The sequence below is a fragment of the Ambystoma mexicanum genome, chromosome 5p (assembly GCF_040938575.1).
Source record: "Ambystoma mexicanum isolate Mex_15411 chromosome 5p, UKY_AmexF1_1, whole genome shotgun sequence".
Lineage (NCBI taxonomy): Eukaryota > Metazoa > Chordata > Amphibia > Caudata > Ambystomatidae > Ambystoma > Ambystoma mexicanum.
The window spans coordinates 67742978-67759268 of record NC_090930.1 but is presented as its reverse complement, the minus strand read 5'-3'; the positions used below and the strand labels follow the sequence as shown (position 1 = coordinate 67759268).

The 16291-nt window shown below is 47.1% G+C and overlaps 1 protein-coding gene across 3 annotated transcripts in view; it reads left to right on the top strand.

Moving 5' to 3' along the window:
• The window catches only part of LOC138480733 (arf-GAP with Rho-GAP domain, ANK repeat and PH domain-containing protein 1-like), a 691830-nt gene that overhangs the window by 515870 nt on the left and 159669 nt on the right, over positions 1 to 16291 (top strand). The window lies entirely within an intron of this gene.

Below are 16291 nucleotides of genomic sequence, written 5' to 3'. Positions count from 1 at the left end.
CTCTTTAAATAGCTATTGAGCCCCCTAACGTTCCAGGTAATTATTTTAAGATCCCCCATGGCCTGTTAGAGTTCCCTTCCACCCCCCCTCCCCCAGTGCAGACCCGATCTTCGTTCCGTCTCAGTCTATGTAGGCTTGTTTCCCAACTTAAACTCCCCTTAACTAAAAACACACCACACACGCCAGTCTCCCCCCCTCCCACCTCCCTTCCCATCCCCAACATATTCAACACCCCCCTCCCCAACTGTTGCCCAGCTCCATCCCTGGAGCTGGGCAACAGGCACCCCCGCATCTAGCCCTTTCTGGTACTAACCCGTACTCGTGGCACAGCAGGGTAAGAAAGCCCTAATGGCTGTCTTTCTACTAATTCTTGGGGGTAGGTTGCTTCCTTTCTGCCACTCCTGATTATTTCAGGCACACTACGCCTTCCGCGATTAACTTAACTTGAGCACTTAATTCTCTATATTCTAGTCCAACAGGATCAGGAAGTCCAAAAATTACCAAAGTGTGTTTCAATGGTCCCTCAATCTTTCGCTAGGACTCCCCCCCTCTTATCCCCTCAGCATTTAGAGCTCCCCCATCTCACTTGTCACTCTCTGCTTGTTCTTGCTCCTCATTGCGCTCCGGGCAGCCTTGCAAATCCAGCCACTTTGCCGCTTCCTCTGGGGTGTCAAAAAAGAACGCTCTGCTTTTATGGAAGACCTTTAACTTCGCAGGATATAAAAGCATGTACTTGATCCCCGCTGTACGCAGTCTCCTCTTGACCGCCACATAACTATATCGCTGTCTCTGTACCAGAATGGTGTAGTCAGGATATGCCGTGATGTTGGTAGAAGCCCTTTCTATCGTTCCACATTTACGGAAGTACTCCAAGATCTTTTCTCTGACTTTGCGATGATCGCTCCGGGAGGGGCCCCGGGCAGCGGTTTCCTCATCAAGGCCCGATATGCTTGTTCAACCGTAAACCCTTGCGAGAGCTTGTCTGCTCCTACCCCTTGCAGGATCATGTTTTCTACATAGTCCGTGGGGTCCTGGCCCTCCTCCCCCTCCGGCAGATCGACCACACGGATGTTGTTCCGTCTTGCCCTTCCTTCCGCCTCCTCTGCTCAGTTTTCAAGATTAGCCACCTGTTGCTTAAGTATGTGGACCTCCTTTGCATTTTCTGTGCTGGTATCTGTGTTGGTCTTCACAGCACTCTCCAAGTTGCTTGTTCTGTCTGCCAACGCCCTGACATCTTGTCGCAACAGGGTGACTTCTATCCCAACTGTGTCGATCTTGTTCTCCAAGGCCGTCCGTAGGTCCGCCATCGTTGTCGCCCATGAAGTCCCCAGTTCCGTTATTGCTGCCAGGACCGAGGCATTTTCTCCTTCAGAGATACCGTCCGTTGGGGCTGCCTTTGCGCTTTGTGCCGGAGAAATGGGGGTCTGTTGTGTCTTAGCAAAGACCGCCATTGTGGATTGCTTGCTCCTGGCCTTGGGTCCTTTTACTGACATCGTGCAGGCTTGGCTCTGTCTCCAGGTCCAGTCTCACTGTGCTGTACCGGCACGTGTCCCAGTGTTTTCGCGGAACCACCAGGTCAGATAGGGCCCAAACACTTCATCTTCAGCGGGTTGCCGCCCCTGGTGGCGCGCACTATGCTATCTTCCGAGTGGGTTGTATCCTCCCCCATACTTTCTTGGCTCTGTGGTCAGCACCCCGTTTATTCGCTTCTCGGGGCCACCAGGCACTCCTCCCTCTCCACCGCAAGTGCAACTCGGGCTATGGCACCATGATCTCTGATGCCCGCCGAGCGGTTTATTGTTCCACAGGGCCTTATGTCCTTGTGGTCGTGCCACTCCACCAATGGGCTGCAGGCCACTTTCGCCAGTGATGAAAGATTCCAGTGGTCTTATTCTATATTACATGTTACATAGCCCTTTTAGCGAGGGAGGGGTCCTCCCGTGTGCAATGTCTACTTCTCCTGCCTGCTGGGCCCCTGACCCGTGCCGTCTCACAGGGGGCCCCAACAGAGTTGTCCGCTGATTTCGAGTCGGCGTCTTGCTCTGGCTCCTGTTGATTAGTCTGGCATCCACCTATCTAAGCCAGAGGCACCAGCCCAGTTTCTCCTCTATCGGCCGTGGCTTCCCAGGGTGCCTATTATCCTTGATGGCCGGATTCTGGGACTGGCCTGCTTTGTTCATGTGTGCCAGGGCCCGCTCAAAATCTGGGACTGCAGGGGAGCATCCTTTTGTAATAAAACTGCTTTGTGTTTTTTTACAGACATTTCTATAATCTTGTTTTAAAATTTTTCTCACCTGACCCATTCCTTACTGGCCTAACCGCTCTTCTAAATAACCATTTTTTGTGTGTTTTTCATTATAATGGAGTAAGCGCACACTGTGATGCTCTCTGTCTGTCACTGGACGGCCCGCTGTCATATTAGACAAACACAGAGCTATAGTAGAGAGATGTAGTAATTCCTCCACCCCAAAACACCCCAAAACAGGCTAGTTTCCATTCATATCTTGTAATTGGTTATTTATAAGGCGCTTAATACCCAGAGGTTTCTAAGCACGGACCGGGGGATCAAACCTGTTTTGCTCCGTGTCATCTTGCTTCTAAGGCGAGCATGTTGCCCCTGAGCTATCCTCCCGAGACAATTATGTTGAATTATGCAAGAGGCCAGTAGGTACTTCATTCAGTTTCATTGTGGCTCCACAAGTCCATCTCAACCTGTTTCTTCTATTATTAACATTCAGATTCACTGGACCATTTAGCTTTACCCCATCGTAAGACGCATCAAAACTAGCCACTATCATACTGTGGTCACTCCACTTATTCTCTAAAACGGAGAAGTCGATGCAGGCCTCAAGTAGGAGACGGTCTACAAAGATGTAATCCAGCGTAGAGTAGCTTGTCCCTCCATGCCAGGTAGCTAGTGGTTTTCCCGTAGAAAGGTCGACCCCGTTGAACATACATAAGTCCAACAACCTCATGGTGGTTATCCAGTTTAATCCCGACAAGGTTTTTGAACCCTTAGGGAAAGGCTCAACTTTAACACGGCCAAGAACTTCATCTAATAGGGTGTCAGGGCAGTCAGCATTTAAATCTCCAGCAACCAGAATTGACCCCTCTTGTTTAACATTTTCCAATATGATATGTCCGGTTGCAAACTGTTTAGGAAATCACCCAGGTCAGCTATCCCTTTATGTCAGTAAATGTTTAGCAGAAGTATGGGAACACACAACTCTGGAGAGTTCATTTCAACTGCCAAGATCTTGAAAGGTAAATGAACAATTTGCTCCATCTTCAATCCTTGTCTGGTTCGTATTTCAATAATTAACCCCCCAGATGGTCTACCCGTAACCCCTGGTTTAGCTGCTTGACTGAGGAGCTCGTAACCATCCACCTGGGGCAGTTTGTTAGCCAGGTTTCCTGCAAAAGCATTAGGTTGTTATCTTTCGGACAGGACCAGGAATCAACGTTCCCATCCAAGTGTGCATACCCACGTGTATTCCAGCTAACTACTTTGAAAGGCAATCTCTTCAAATCTGCTATGTGCCCTTTGTCATTTCCTATCATTACCCCACAAGGCTGATGTTATTTCTGTGTACACCCGTGCTTGCATCCCTCTGGACTCCTTTCGCTGGGCTCTATCTCCATTACTCAACGACTCTCCGCTGCTGGGTATTTGCCAACTCTTCAACGACCCTGCCCTCATTTAGGTCGTTGCATACTGCAATATTTATTCCCAGACCTTCACATTTACCACTTTATGCCAAAACCAGCCCCATCACTAAGCACGAGTAAAAGCAAAGGACACATCTGCTCGTGTGCAATCGATTAGGAAAGTGAATTCTTTCAATGTCAAATGAGGAGATTGAGTGCAAGGTCGGAATTTCAGCAAAGATGGTTAGAACATTAGATCTATTCAAACAAACATTTGCATCACAGGGCAGATGGCAGGTCATAAGCACTTATTTATAATCTTTTTTGTCATGTTAATGAGGGACCTGATCACTTCGGAAAAAAGCAGACTTTTCCAAATTCTGGCTCTTCGTGCGATCGCTGCAGTTAGTGTCTGAACTCTTGGCACCTCAGAGAAAACTATGTGTCGTAATTGTACGCCCCTTAGGTGCTCCAGTCACAGAATAAGAGTTGAATCGATCATTGGGCATACGGATCATTAGACCCATAGGATTGATCCTTTCAGCAGCCTGTGTGGGGCACGATTCCTCGGTTGATGGTGTCAATTGGTTTCCATCTCTATCTGATCTCGGCAATAGAGTTTCCCCAGAAGACTCTGCATGTCGACGTTGACTTCAGTGTAGGCAGAGGCTTACCCCCGCTGGAGTTAGAGCTTGACTCAGGAACACAGTTGTTGATAGTCAAACACAAATCGAGCGACTCTATTTCCACTCCACTCTGAGTGGCAGAGATCTCCTCACACACTCCCTTCGAGACTTGTGGAGCACTGCCGCCAGTCTCTGGTGAATCCACCACCAGGATTGGCCTTTTTATGTGATTTCTTTGGGGATCAGCCCTGTGTCGGAACAAGACTGGCTGATCATTAACTTTTAAGAAGTGAACAATGGGAGGGTAAGTCTGAACACTGAACGATACAGATGAGACTGTCTGAACTCCTGTCGATTTCCTGCAAACTTTTTCATTGTGCTCACCCAGAAGTGTTTGCCCTTGGTGTATTGGATCCGCCATTGAAGGTGACCATAGATTTTTCTACCGGGTCATTCATGGGCATCGCAGAGAAAAACACTTGAGCACCTGTGTTCAATTTGACCTTTACTTGGTAGGAAGCGGCTTGAAACACAAAGTTTGGGGTAGCCGTGGATGGATGTTTGCGGAATGACTTTGCTATTGTGTCACCATCCAAAGGATTTTATTAATTCTCGATTGATAGCAGTCCAGCAGGGTCATTGTGAATATTGTGGACAGTGACCCTTTTCCTCTCCCAAAAAATGTCTCAACTGTTAACGAGTTTCCTATTAGGTTACTGACAATTATTTGCTTGTCAGGTTGTGTTGGAAAAGCTTGTTGAACAACCCTTTTCCCCCATTAAGCAGTCTACTGGCTCCACCTGCCCCACGGCTTGTCTGCTGAAGTTTATTATCTCCACAGAGTCGTTCAAGAGTACTAGGTCAGGGCTGTCTTGCTGTTTTTCCACAAACTGCACTGGAGACAACAGCGGTCATGGGCATATCATATCCCCCATTAAGTCCAGCTTCCATGCAATGGCATCTAAATAATTTGAATGGTCTTTGACTTCTTCATATATATTATCATATAGTGTCACCATATTTAGGGCTGACATTGTTGGGGAAGTAAGACGAATTCTGTAGTCAAGATCTTACAGCGTGTAATGCAACCCAGCTCTACCATTCTGAAGAGAACTAAGCTCACCCTTCCCTGTACGTTGGCTCTCGTCGATTTCTTCTAGCACCTTCGCCAACGGGGTAGGAGAATCTATTTCCTCGACATCTCGTGAATGGTGTAAGGAGCTCCCAGGTATGGTTGTGGATCGTGCAGAGAGTGAGACAGCAACCGGTGATCAAAGACCATTGATTCTGCAAAGTATATCATACTAAAATCATTCACCTGCGTATGGTTCGCCTCAATCGTGTTCTTAGGTCTTTCCTATGGTCTTATTTCTGTACTGGAAACCTATTTTTTTTTAAAGATGTTAGTAATCCAGACACCCCCACCCCCCCATAGAGTCGTTTTTCCTCTCTTTCAAGATGTGGAATATGGGAGCCAAGGGACTCATTGGTTTTCTTATTACAGCACCTTTATCCTGGGCCTTGACCGAACTGTCCACTCTGATCAGTTTGTCGCACTTGCCTGCCTTGTCATCCAAAGCTGCTTTGTTCTTTTTCCTACTCAATTTAGTGCACCCCTGGCTTCTCAGGCCAATGCGCTCCCTGTTTGCCACCGATAGGGGGAGGAGGCGAGGGGAAAGCTGCTTGCAGTTCTTTCGGAGGGAATAATTTGTGAGGTTGTAATTTAAGGAGATGTGAACAGTTTAACCAACGTAATTCCAAGCTTGAATTACAAGTTCCAGTGATATCATCTTTTCCTGTTTGCACAACGGTGTGTCCACTGACCTCCGCCCTCTGCCCATGGACCACAGACCGCTACACTTTGCAGACAAAGCAAAGGGAAGGAGTCACAGATAACTCACAGAAGCTCATAATACACAGGAGCTAAAACAACAGCCAGCACCTTCACTGCAGAGCACTTCACTTTGCAGACACTTTGCGGCCGCTTCGTGGATCCAGCGAGATTTTAGCTGGTTCCCAAAGCAAAGGGGAGGATTCACAGGTAACTCATGCGAGCTCATGACACACAGGAGCCAAAACAACAGCCATCACTTTCACAGCAGAACACTATAGTAATGGGCTAAGTTAGTCCACTTGTTTGAAAACCTGGCAGACACCAGAGAAATTCCTGATCTCATGTCAGGGACCCAGAGTGGGTGCAATTCACATAACAACACTGTCATTTTGCTTGCTTTGGCTACTCAATATTTCAGGCCGATGTTTTTGCAACATTAAACTGGAACATTTATCTCAAAAGGGTGTAGGAGGTGCTGGCTTTCCCAGGACCAGTGCTACATTAATACAACTACTGGCAAAGCCAATAGTTTGTCATTTGTAGTTGTTTTTCGCATTGTATATTTAGCATGAATGGAAGGAATTAGTAATGACAGCACAATTATGAAAAGCAATTGATCAGGATCGATTCGGATAGACATGAGTCTCTTACTATGAAACAGTCTTTTATTTGTTTAGATGATTATAAAACCTTTTTCACAGTATATACTCGAACAGTGTTGAATGTAGGACCGGACATCTTTATGGTTAATAAAAATACTTAGACACAACTCACACATTTTGCAGTTTGTACGGCGCTTCACAAAAAAGACATGTGTGCCATTTCTCTTCCAATGTTTGTTTATTGATTTTTGCAGTTTAACAGAAAACAACTTGACAGGTATTCCTCTTAATAACGTCCCGCAGTCGATTCCTCACTCTTTCCCTGTTCATGCATTACTGTCTCCGCCCCCATCCACTTTTATAAATCCTGGGGCCATTGACACAAAGGGAAGGCCCTTGGGGTACTTCCAAGAGATGGCCATGCAATGCCTCGCTAACACCAGTAGGAAGGCGACTGTTTTGTTTGTGTGTCTTCTCTTTTCTTCCCGGAAGAGCACTCCCAATAGAGAAATCTTAGGAGTGCGGTCCAGTTTTCTACCCAGTAGGTTGTCAACCCTGCTTATCGCTGCCTGCCATTAGCATTCTATTGTCTGGCATTCCCAGACCATATGAATAACATGATAACCTTATTGGCAATAAGCCACGTGGAACGCCGCGTTTAAGGAGCAGAAAAAGGAATGACGATCAGTTAACCCAATTAGTTGGGTATCCATGGCTGTATCAGAACGGCCTTGAGATAAATAAATCTTGCTACTATCAGGAAATTGCCTGAAACAAGAGCATACATGAAGATATAAAAGATTAGAGAGTAACCTCAAGCAGAACTCATTTGAGAGACTGCATTGGATGAAGACTATGGTCAAGTTTATATAGATTGATGAGCACAGAAAAATTAACCAAGAATACTATTAAAAAAAGGGTCATATACCAGCTCTGAGTAAATAAAACAACAAATAACTGTTTTGCAGGGTATGCAGTGATTATAACAAATCACAAAATAACTAATGCCTTTACAACGAACGGAAAATAACGAATTCTAAAATAATGAAAAACTAAAAAAGGGGAGTGGGAATAGTGGTTTTGGAGATGGGGAACAGTATCTAGAACAAGGAATTTGTTATTTTGAAATTCGTTATTATGGTATTAGTTGTAATGGAATTAGTTATTTTGGATTTGTTAAAATCACATGTAACCGTTTTGCAGATAGGAGATTACGGTGCGATAATTACTAGGAAATTTCCCTGAGGAAGACCTTTGAAAGGTTGAAACATGTGTTGGCTGGTCAAGCACAATGTGTATATTTGAATAAAAACAGTCTTTCAAGAGTAATAAATTTGTACTCATAATCCTAGAAGATGCATTGTGCTAGTGGCGCATACTGCCAGTTAGGTTGTCATGTTATTCATATTGGTTTAATGGCCTTGGGCTTGAGCCTTCTACTAGCATAGGCCGTTGCTTGGCCACCATATCAAAACCTGTAGCAAAAGTAGTTATTTCAAACAATTTAGATAATAACAAGGGTGTGATAAACCGCTCAGACCGGGTGCAGATTCTTAGACCATATGCCAGAACCCAACGGACTCCCCATTGCATCTCGGGCAGCGGTGTACGATAGTTTATTTTATCATGTGTAACTCCTGGGGAGTTATGTAGACTCTGTGGACAATATTGAATTGAATTAGGTTGAAGTGTGCATTCCTTGACATCGTACTCATTTTTTAGCATATCTTAGTACATGTTCTCTCCGCTAGTGCCTCCCCCATATCCCGTTCCCATTTTTCTTTTACTTTCAGGTGGGCAGTGTCTCACTATCCTGTAATGTGGTATATAGCCTTATGATTGTGTGTGGTTCCGCTCCCATGGCTAATACATTTGTAGGACTGGTGTGATGAGAGGCTCATATAGAATGGAGTACCATTTGCCTGCCAGGGCCTTAGTTATCTGAGCAAAATTTAAGAATTGTCCCTCAGGTATCTGTAATGTTTGCGCCCCTTCCATGAAGGGCAGCAACGCTCCCCCTTCAAACAAGTCTCCCACTTGGGAAGATCTGACTGCACCTATGTCCCTTATAATTCTTGTATAGTAGGATCCTCCCCCCTCAAGCATTCCCTAGTGCGCCCCACTCCTGAAAAAACCTTCTGCAGACCCATCTTGTCCAGCCATCTCCCGCCCCATCTCTATCACCCCCTTCCTTGGGAAACTCTTGGAGGAGCTGGTCTTCGCCGAACCGTCCCAGCACACTGAACTTGTTGGTTGCTTACACGACCATCAATCTGGATTCCGAGCATCCAGAGGCATGGAAACTGCTCTTCTGAACATCTGTGAGGAACTACTCGTATCTCTTGACTCCAACTCTACAGCTGTTCTCATTCTACTTGATATCTCCTCTGCATTTGATACAGTCAACCACTCCATCCTCATAAAAAGGCTCTATGCTACCCTAGGTATCTCGGAGCGGACACTGTACTGGCTGACCTCCTTCCTCAATGATCATGTGTCCCAGGTTAATCTGGGCTCTTTCTCCTCCCCCACCTCCATTTCCACCTGCAGGGTCCCCCTGGGCTCCAACCTTTCTCCCTGGCTCTTCAACACCCATCTTGCTCTGCTTTTACACCTCATTTCCTCCTTCCCAACTTCCAGTGTTATACAGATGACACACAACTCTTCTTCAAACTTCCTTCTGATCCTCTCCTTACTTCCTCCATCATTCCAGACTGCCTATCTGCCATACAGTCATGGTGTACCTCCAATGATCTCTGCCTCAATGCCAGCAAGAATGAGATCCTTCCAATTGGGACTCCTGCTCCCGCTTTCTTCCCCTTACTCTGGCCATCTTCTATGGGCTCTCCCCCCTTCACCTTCATCTGAAGCCAGAAACCTTGGAGTCATCTTCGATTCTTCTCTTTCCTTCCTCCCTCACATTCAGAGCCTTGCCAAGAAAGCCCACTTTCAACTCCACCTCCTCAAAGGGATTCTTACTTTCCTCACATTCCCCCAGAAGCTTAACGTCTCCAGAACTCGGATTCTCTCCAGGCTAGACTACTGCAATGGCCTCTCCCTTATTCTACCCTCTTCTTCTCTACGACCCCTCCACCTAATCCAGAATAGGGCTGAGAGATGTATTCTTGGCCTCTAGCCCAGGGACCGCATCTCTCCAACCCTAAAACCTCTCCACTAGCTCCGGGTTGCAGGATCAAATTCAAATCCCTCTGCATCATCCATAAGGCTGTCTGGGGCCGGGGACCACGCTATCTACAACTGACTCTCACTAAAGACTCTTCCTCCAGATCTTCACATTGCTCCGGCACCAACTTTCAGCGTGTCAATTGATTTGGTAAACAGCAAGCTGGTGGCCGATCTCTTTCCTCTGCAGGCTCCCTCCTATGGAACAGCCTCCCCATTCCTCTTAATCTTGAGCAGGATCTCCTCACATTCTGGAAGCTCCTAAAGATCTTCCTTTTCTCCTCCTCCTCCTTCCCTTCCTCGCTCCCCTGCTAAACCCCCACAGCTGCTGAGATTGGTGACCAGGGCCCTTATGTGTCCTCCTGGGTCCTGGCCTCCCAACCCAATCGCCTTAAGCCTCCGCCCGCCCCCATCACTTGCTTTAGCACCCACTGGCCTATGCCACCACAGGCCTGCACTTATTTATTGGCAGCTGACCACTCACACTAAGTCACTTAACAGCTGCCTACTAGCACTTCCCTTTTTGGTACACCTAGCACTTACCCCCACTCCCTCATCCCTTCTCTCTCTCTGCACTTGCACCTTCTGAATGCTCACAAGGCCTAGTAGGTCCATCTCTATCTTTCATTGTCGTATTTGATTTTCATTCCCATGTTTCCTCCCTGTTGCCCGGTGGGTGCTTTGAAACACCATTTACTTGATGTATAAACGCCTTACAAATGCTCAATAAATAAATAAATACATAAATAAACAAATAAATAAATAAATAAATATATAAATAAGAGGCATGTCAGGTCTATAACCTGCACCCAGATTTAATGTACTGCATACCCTTTTCCAGACCTGCCGGACTGCCCGTGAGATGTAAGTTGCCTGATACCATCAAACTTTCTCCCCAGAGTGTTTCCAAATGATTGACCTATCTATCCCATCATCCACGGCGTCCCATCTAGCTGCGTGTTGAAATTGAGAAGCTATATGATATAGCTCAAAGTCGGTGAGGGCAAGACCTCCATAGGGATGTTTCCTCTGGAGCGTCATCAGGGACACTCTGCTTCGCTCCGCGTCCCACAATAGTTCTGAAATGTTGCTACCTCGAGCTTTAAAAAGGGGGGACTGATTAAGTATGGTATGTTAGAGAATAGATATATGAATCTAGGTAGGATAACCATTTTGTAAATCGCTATTTTCCCCATAAAAGATGGGGGCAGTTCCTCCCGAAACCATATCCTGTCCTCTAGAGCTGTCAGCGCCCTGCCCACATTGTGCTGAAATGTGTCTGCTATTTGATAATGCACCTGTGTCCCCAAGTACCTGAAGGAGAACGTTTCCCACCGTGTAGCCACATCTGGCAACTCCTCTCAGGGTTCTCCTTTAAGGGTGCCCAACTGGAAGGCTACCGATTTCACCATATTAATTCGGAATCCAGACAACCTGCCTATGCGGACCATCCGGTCGAGCATCCACGGGATGTGCAGTCTTGGATTGTGGACATAGAGGAGAACGTCATCCACATACAAGGATATTACATGGGTTAGGCCGTCTACCGTTGTTCCTGCATCGATAAATTGGTCTAAAAATGTGGCGGGTGTTCCAATGTAAGGGCGCAGAGTATAGGAGATAAGGGGCATCCCTGCCGTGTGCCCCTTTGCAGCTGCCATTTAGGCGAAACCTCCCTACCAATTTTTACCCTTGCCAGAGGATTTTGATAAAAGAGACTTATCCATTTCCTCATGGACATCTGTGCAATTCTAAACATATTTCTACATTCAAACTTATACCATTACACAAATCCCACAATAACATAGGACACAAGACATAACTTATCTCTCGTGGATCAACGCCTATTCGCAATTGTTTTTTTCGGGGTGTATTTGATTTGGTCCTACTTCCTTCATCGCTTTCGTATGATTTATTATTTCAGTCTATGCTATAGACAATCAGCCACTAATTTAGGGCTATTATCATAATAGATGTCGCCGACACAGTGTGTTTCGTCCTCTCTAAGAGGCGCTCAATTGTGTGCTCCTTTTCTTAGTTTGCTGGCCCTCATCAGGACAGTACCAATTTAACATCTCCCGTTAATATGTTCCTATGCTGTAGCACCTTTGTTTATGATATGATGTGGCATTTATAACGCGCCTGTACACAAGTGTTTCGAGGTGCAACAAGACAAAGAGGGGGAAACAAAGGGAGGACTAAATAACAATCTTACTAGGCCTTGTGTCATTCAGATCATGCAAGTGCGGGGAAGAGGGAAGGGGAGAAGTGCCAGGGGGAGGGGAAGGAAGAGGTGCAGTAAACTCCCAAGTGCAGCCAGCGGGTGGCTCATAAGTGCAGAGAGAAGGGACTGTAGGGTTGCAAATATAGACCCTTAAGTGCAGGGGATCCCAGAGGCAGTGCTACGGCAACTGGACATGCAGGAGCCTGGGCCCGAACTCAGAGGGTGACCAGTGCGCAGAGCAGTCAGATGCATCAGCAGGGAAGATGAAGAAAGCAGAAGCGAAAATGAAGGTCTTGAGTTGCTTCCGGAACTGGAGGTGGTTCTGCTCAAGTTTGGGAGAGGCAGTGAGGCTGTTCCAGAGGTAGGCCCCAGCCGAGGAGATAGATCTGCCCTCAACTCTCTGCTTGGAGAAGCGTCTGACCCTCAAAGAGTTGGAGGTGGATGATCAGAGAGCTAGAGAAGGAAGATGTTTACGCAGAGAAATTCGGAGGTAGAACAGTCCCAGCCCCCAGAAAGCCTTGTGGATGATGCAGAGGGTCTTGAAGTTGATCCTTGCAGACACAGGGAGCCAGTGAAGAGATTTCAGAGCTGGAGAGATACGATCCCTGGACTTGAGGCATAAACAAGTCTCGTATAAGTCTTTCATATGAGGACATCTGTATGCTGTCAGTGGTACTGCACCTCTCCAATGAAATACAACCTGCAGATGTCCTCACAACGTATTTCATTGGAAAACAACTACATACAGATGTCTTCATATGAAATCACATTGTGATCAACACTATGACAACAACTAAAGGCTTCATTTGTACATGCAACCTACAGATATTCTCACAACGTATGTATAACTGCAGCCACTGTGGCTGAAAGGAGCTCTGCCTCTCCCTGCCATGAACGTAGCAACTGAAGGCACACAGGGGAGGCTGAGCACATAACAAATTCAGATTAATTTGCTGATATGATAATTAAACCTAAATCCCCACTTGTAAAAACCACGTAAAGCCCACAATCACTGGTTTAAATAAATGGTTCATATCCTTTGCATCTGTAGATCACTGACAGTTGCCATGACTACCAGACCCTCTGTTTTCCGAAACCCCACCTCTTTGCCTTTTCTCTGTCGCAATGGCTTTACCATTATGGCAGTGCTTTGCACCACCTACAAGTGCCAAAACCAAAACACTTGCGGCGCCACCAGCAAAAGGATCCAGGAAGTGCAGTCTTTGCTCAAATCAGGGTCCATTGTAAGCTAGAAGGGTGGCAGAACGCTGTATAGATGGCCAGATCCTGGCACCAGCCATGGTTCTGGCCATACAATGGGTGGGCTTTAAGAAACCATGTCCGTCTTGGATCACTGTTACCACTTGGTTTGTTGGTGCAGGGTCTAGAGCCAATGGGCCACGCTTTCATTTAAGATGCTGCCTTTTGATTTCAAGTCCGCTTTTGATAGTGTGCACCGGCCAACACTGGTGAAAGTTGTCTCATCTGTGTGCTCCATTATCCTTCCTGCATTTGGTGCAATTGGTGCACACGAGGACTAGACACGCTTGACTGGGTCCAGGGGGACAGCATGTAGTGGCATTCAGCAAGGATGTGTTTGAGGTATTTCTGTTTAATTATAGCTGTTTTCTGCAAAGCCCGTAGGGGTTACCCAACTAAGGGCCTGTTCTACACTGTAGGCACAGTTTTCCTCGGTTGCATTGGTCCTGGCCACCAAAAGCAGGTGCCCTTCCCCCAAAGAGAGCTGGCAGCAGATTAGCCTGCCAATAAACCAAAGACACCTTTGACTGCCATTTGGGAAGGATCGGTGTATGCTGGGGTCTGGAACCTGCCGATCACCAGAGGCGTTGGTCTTGGGAGCCCCATGATTCCTCACTGTGGACTATGCTGGTGGAGGCTGATGGGAGTTGTAGTCTAAAACATATGGAGAGCCAAAGGTGGCAGACCTCTGGGGGTTATGTGAGGGGCAGTGGCAGATGGCAACGGTGGACACCTTTCACAGTGCTTAATGTAACATCAGTATTTACAACAGATCCCAAAGGGCACATCCTTCGGCCAGCAGGGTGAATGCATAAAGCAATACGTGCAGCAGTACATGGAGCCCATCGGCTGAAGCTAATGATCCAAGCCTGTGTTCTGAGCAAGCTGTGTGCTCCATGCACGCCCCTGCATTGGTCTGCCTGCTCAAGGCCCCCCATGTCGCCCAGGCAATGGGGGACGAGTAAGTGGCCCTTCCTTACTTCGACTTCCAGATGGCCGTCCTCCTTTCCAGCCATGGCTCCACCTCCTCCACGTGCCATGGAATTGGAAGACTGGCTCCTGTCCGGGCCCTGTTTCCATTTCCACAGGGGCCCATATATTCCATGCCCCACACCATTTCCGTGGATTTATGTTTACATACTCTTCCCATCTCTGAGGTTGGGCCTGGGGTGCTAATTGCAATAATACCCACAGTGCAGTGGTGGGATTGTTTGGCCGGTGATGGCACCATTGCCCGGCGATGGGGCCCTGGGCCCTAACCGGTTGATCAAGCCTGCCGCCATAGCTATTCTTGCTTCATTAATGTCCCCTAATTTTAATAAGCCAAGAAGTCCTTCTCTTCCTGGTGATTGTGTATAGTGGGACCATGCTATGTTATTAGGTTTCTCCTTAACCGATAAGTAGCTCTGGGTCCCTATGCGATTGGGCCTCTCTCCGTAAGTAGCCCTAGGTCCCTATGCGATTGGGACTCTCTCCGTAAGTAGCCCTAGGTCCCTATGCGATTGGACCTCTCTCCGTAAGTAGCCCTAGGTCCCTATGCGATTGGACCTCTCTCCGTAAGTAGCCCTAGGTCCCTATGCGATTGGGCCTCTCTCCGTAAGTATCCCTAGGTCCCTATGTGATTGGGCCTCTCTCCGTAAGTAGCCCTAGGTCCCTATGCGATTGGACCTCTCTCCGTAAGTAGCCCTAGGTCCCTATGCGATTGGACCTCTCTCCGTAAGTAGCCCTAGGTCCCTATGCGATTGGACCTCTCTCCGTAAGTAGCCCTAGGTCCCTATGCGATTGGGCCTCTCTCCGTAAGTAGCCCTAGGTCCCTATGCGATTGGACCTCTCTCCGTAAGTAGCCCTAGGTCCCTATGCGATTGGACCTCTCTCCGTAAGTAGCCCTAGGTCCCTATGCGATTGGACCTCTCTCCGTAAGTAGCCCTAGGTCCCTATGCGATTGGACCTCTCTCCGTAAGTAGCCCTAGGTCCCTATGCGATTGGACCTCTCTCCTTAAGTAGCCCTAGGTCCTTATGCGATTGGACCTCCCTCCGTAAGTAGCCCTGGGTCCGTAAGTAGCCCTGGGTCCCTATGCGATTGTTTGTACCTCCGTAAGCGCACAGGATAATAGGTGGCCTCCACTTTGGCCATGATGGCAAACGCATGAAGACCCAAGTCAAGCCTCATAATGCCAATACGTTATTAGTGCATTTTCTGGAGGTTATTTTTCTGGCCCGGCTTCGAGCAGTTTCGTCATTTAATACCTAGTCTCTGTTTTTCTGTTTAGTGGTCCGTGTCTGAGGGCCACATCTCTGCTCTTTGTATTATTGTTTTTTGCCTATTTATAAGATCAAGTCCCCCCTCTGTATTGGGCTTTCTTTAATTTTCTGCGGTCAGTGCCTGCTCTGTGTAATGGGTGCCTTTTTTACAGTAGGTATCTTACTTTCTTTTGTTAATGTCCCTACTGTGTGTATTGGGGTTGGGAGTCGTTTCTGTGGTAATGTCCTTGCTGGATATGTAAGGATTGGATGCCTTTTGTGCAGGTTACGTTTTCTTGGTCGTGAATCTGATCTGTGTAGTGAGGTTGGTTGAACTTTCTGTGCTCCTGTTTCCATTCTGTGTTTTGGCGGCTGCAGCCTTTTCTGTGGTAATGTCGCTTCTGTGTGTATTGCGGTTGGGAGTCTTGTATGTGGTAATGTCCTTTGATGCTTGTGTGCAGATTAGGTTGTCTTGGTCGTGACTCTATAATCTGTGTAATGAGGTTGGTTGACCTTTCTGTGCTCTGTTTCCATTCTGTGTTTTGGCAGCTGCAGCCTTTTCTGTGGTATTGTCGCTTCCGTGTGTATTGGGGTTGGGAGCCTTTTCTGTGGTAACGTCATTACTGTCCTTGGATGCCTTGTGTGCAGGTAACCTTTTCTTGGTCGTGAATCT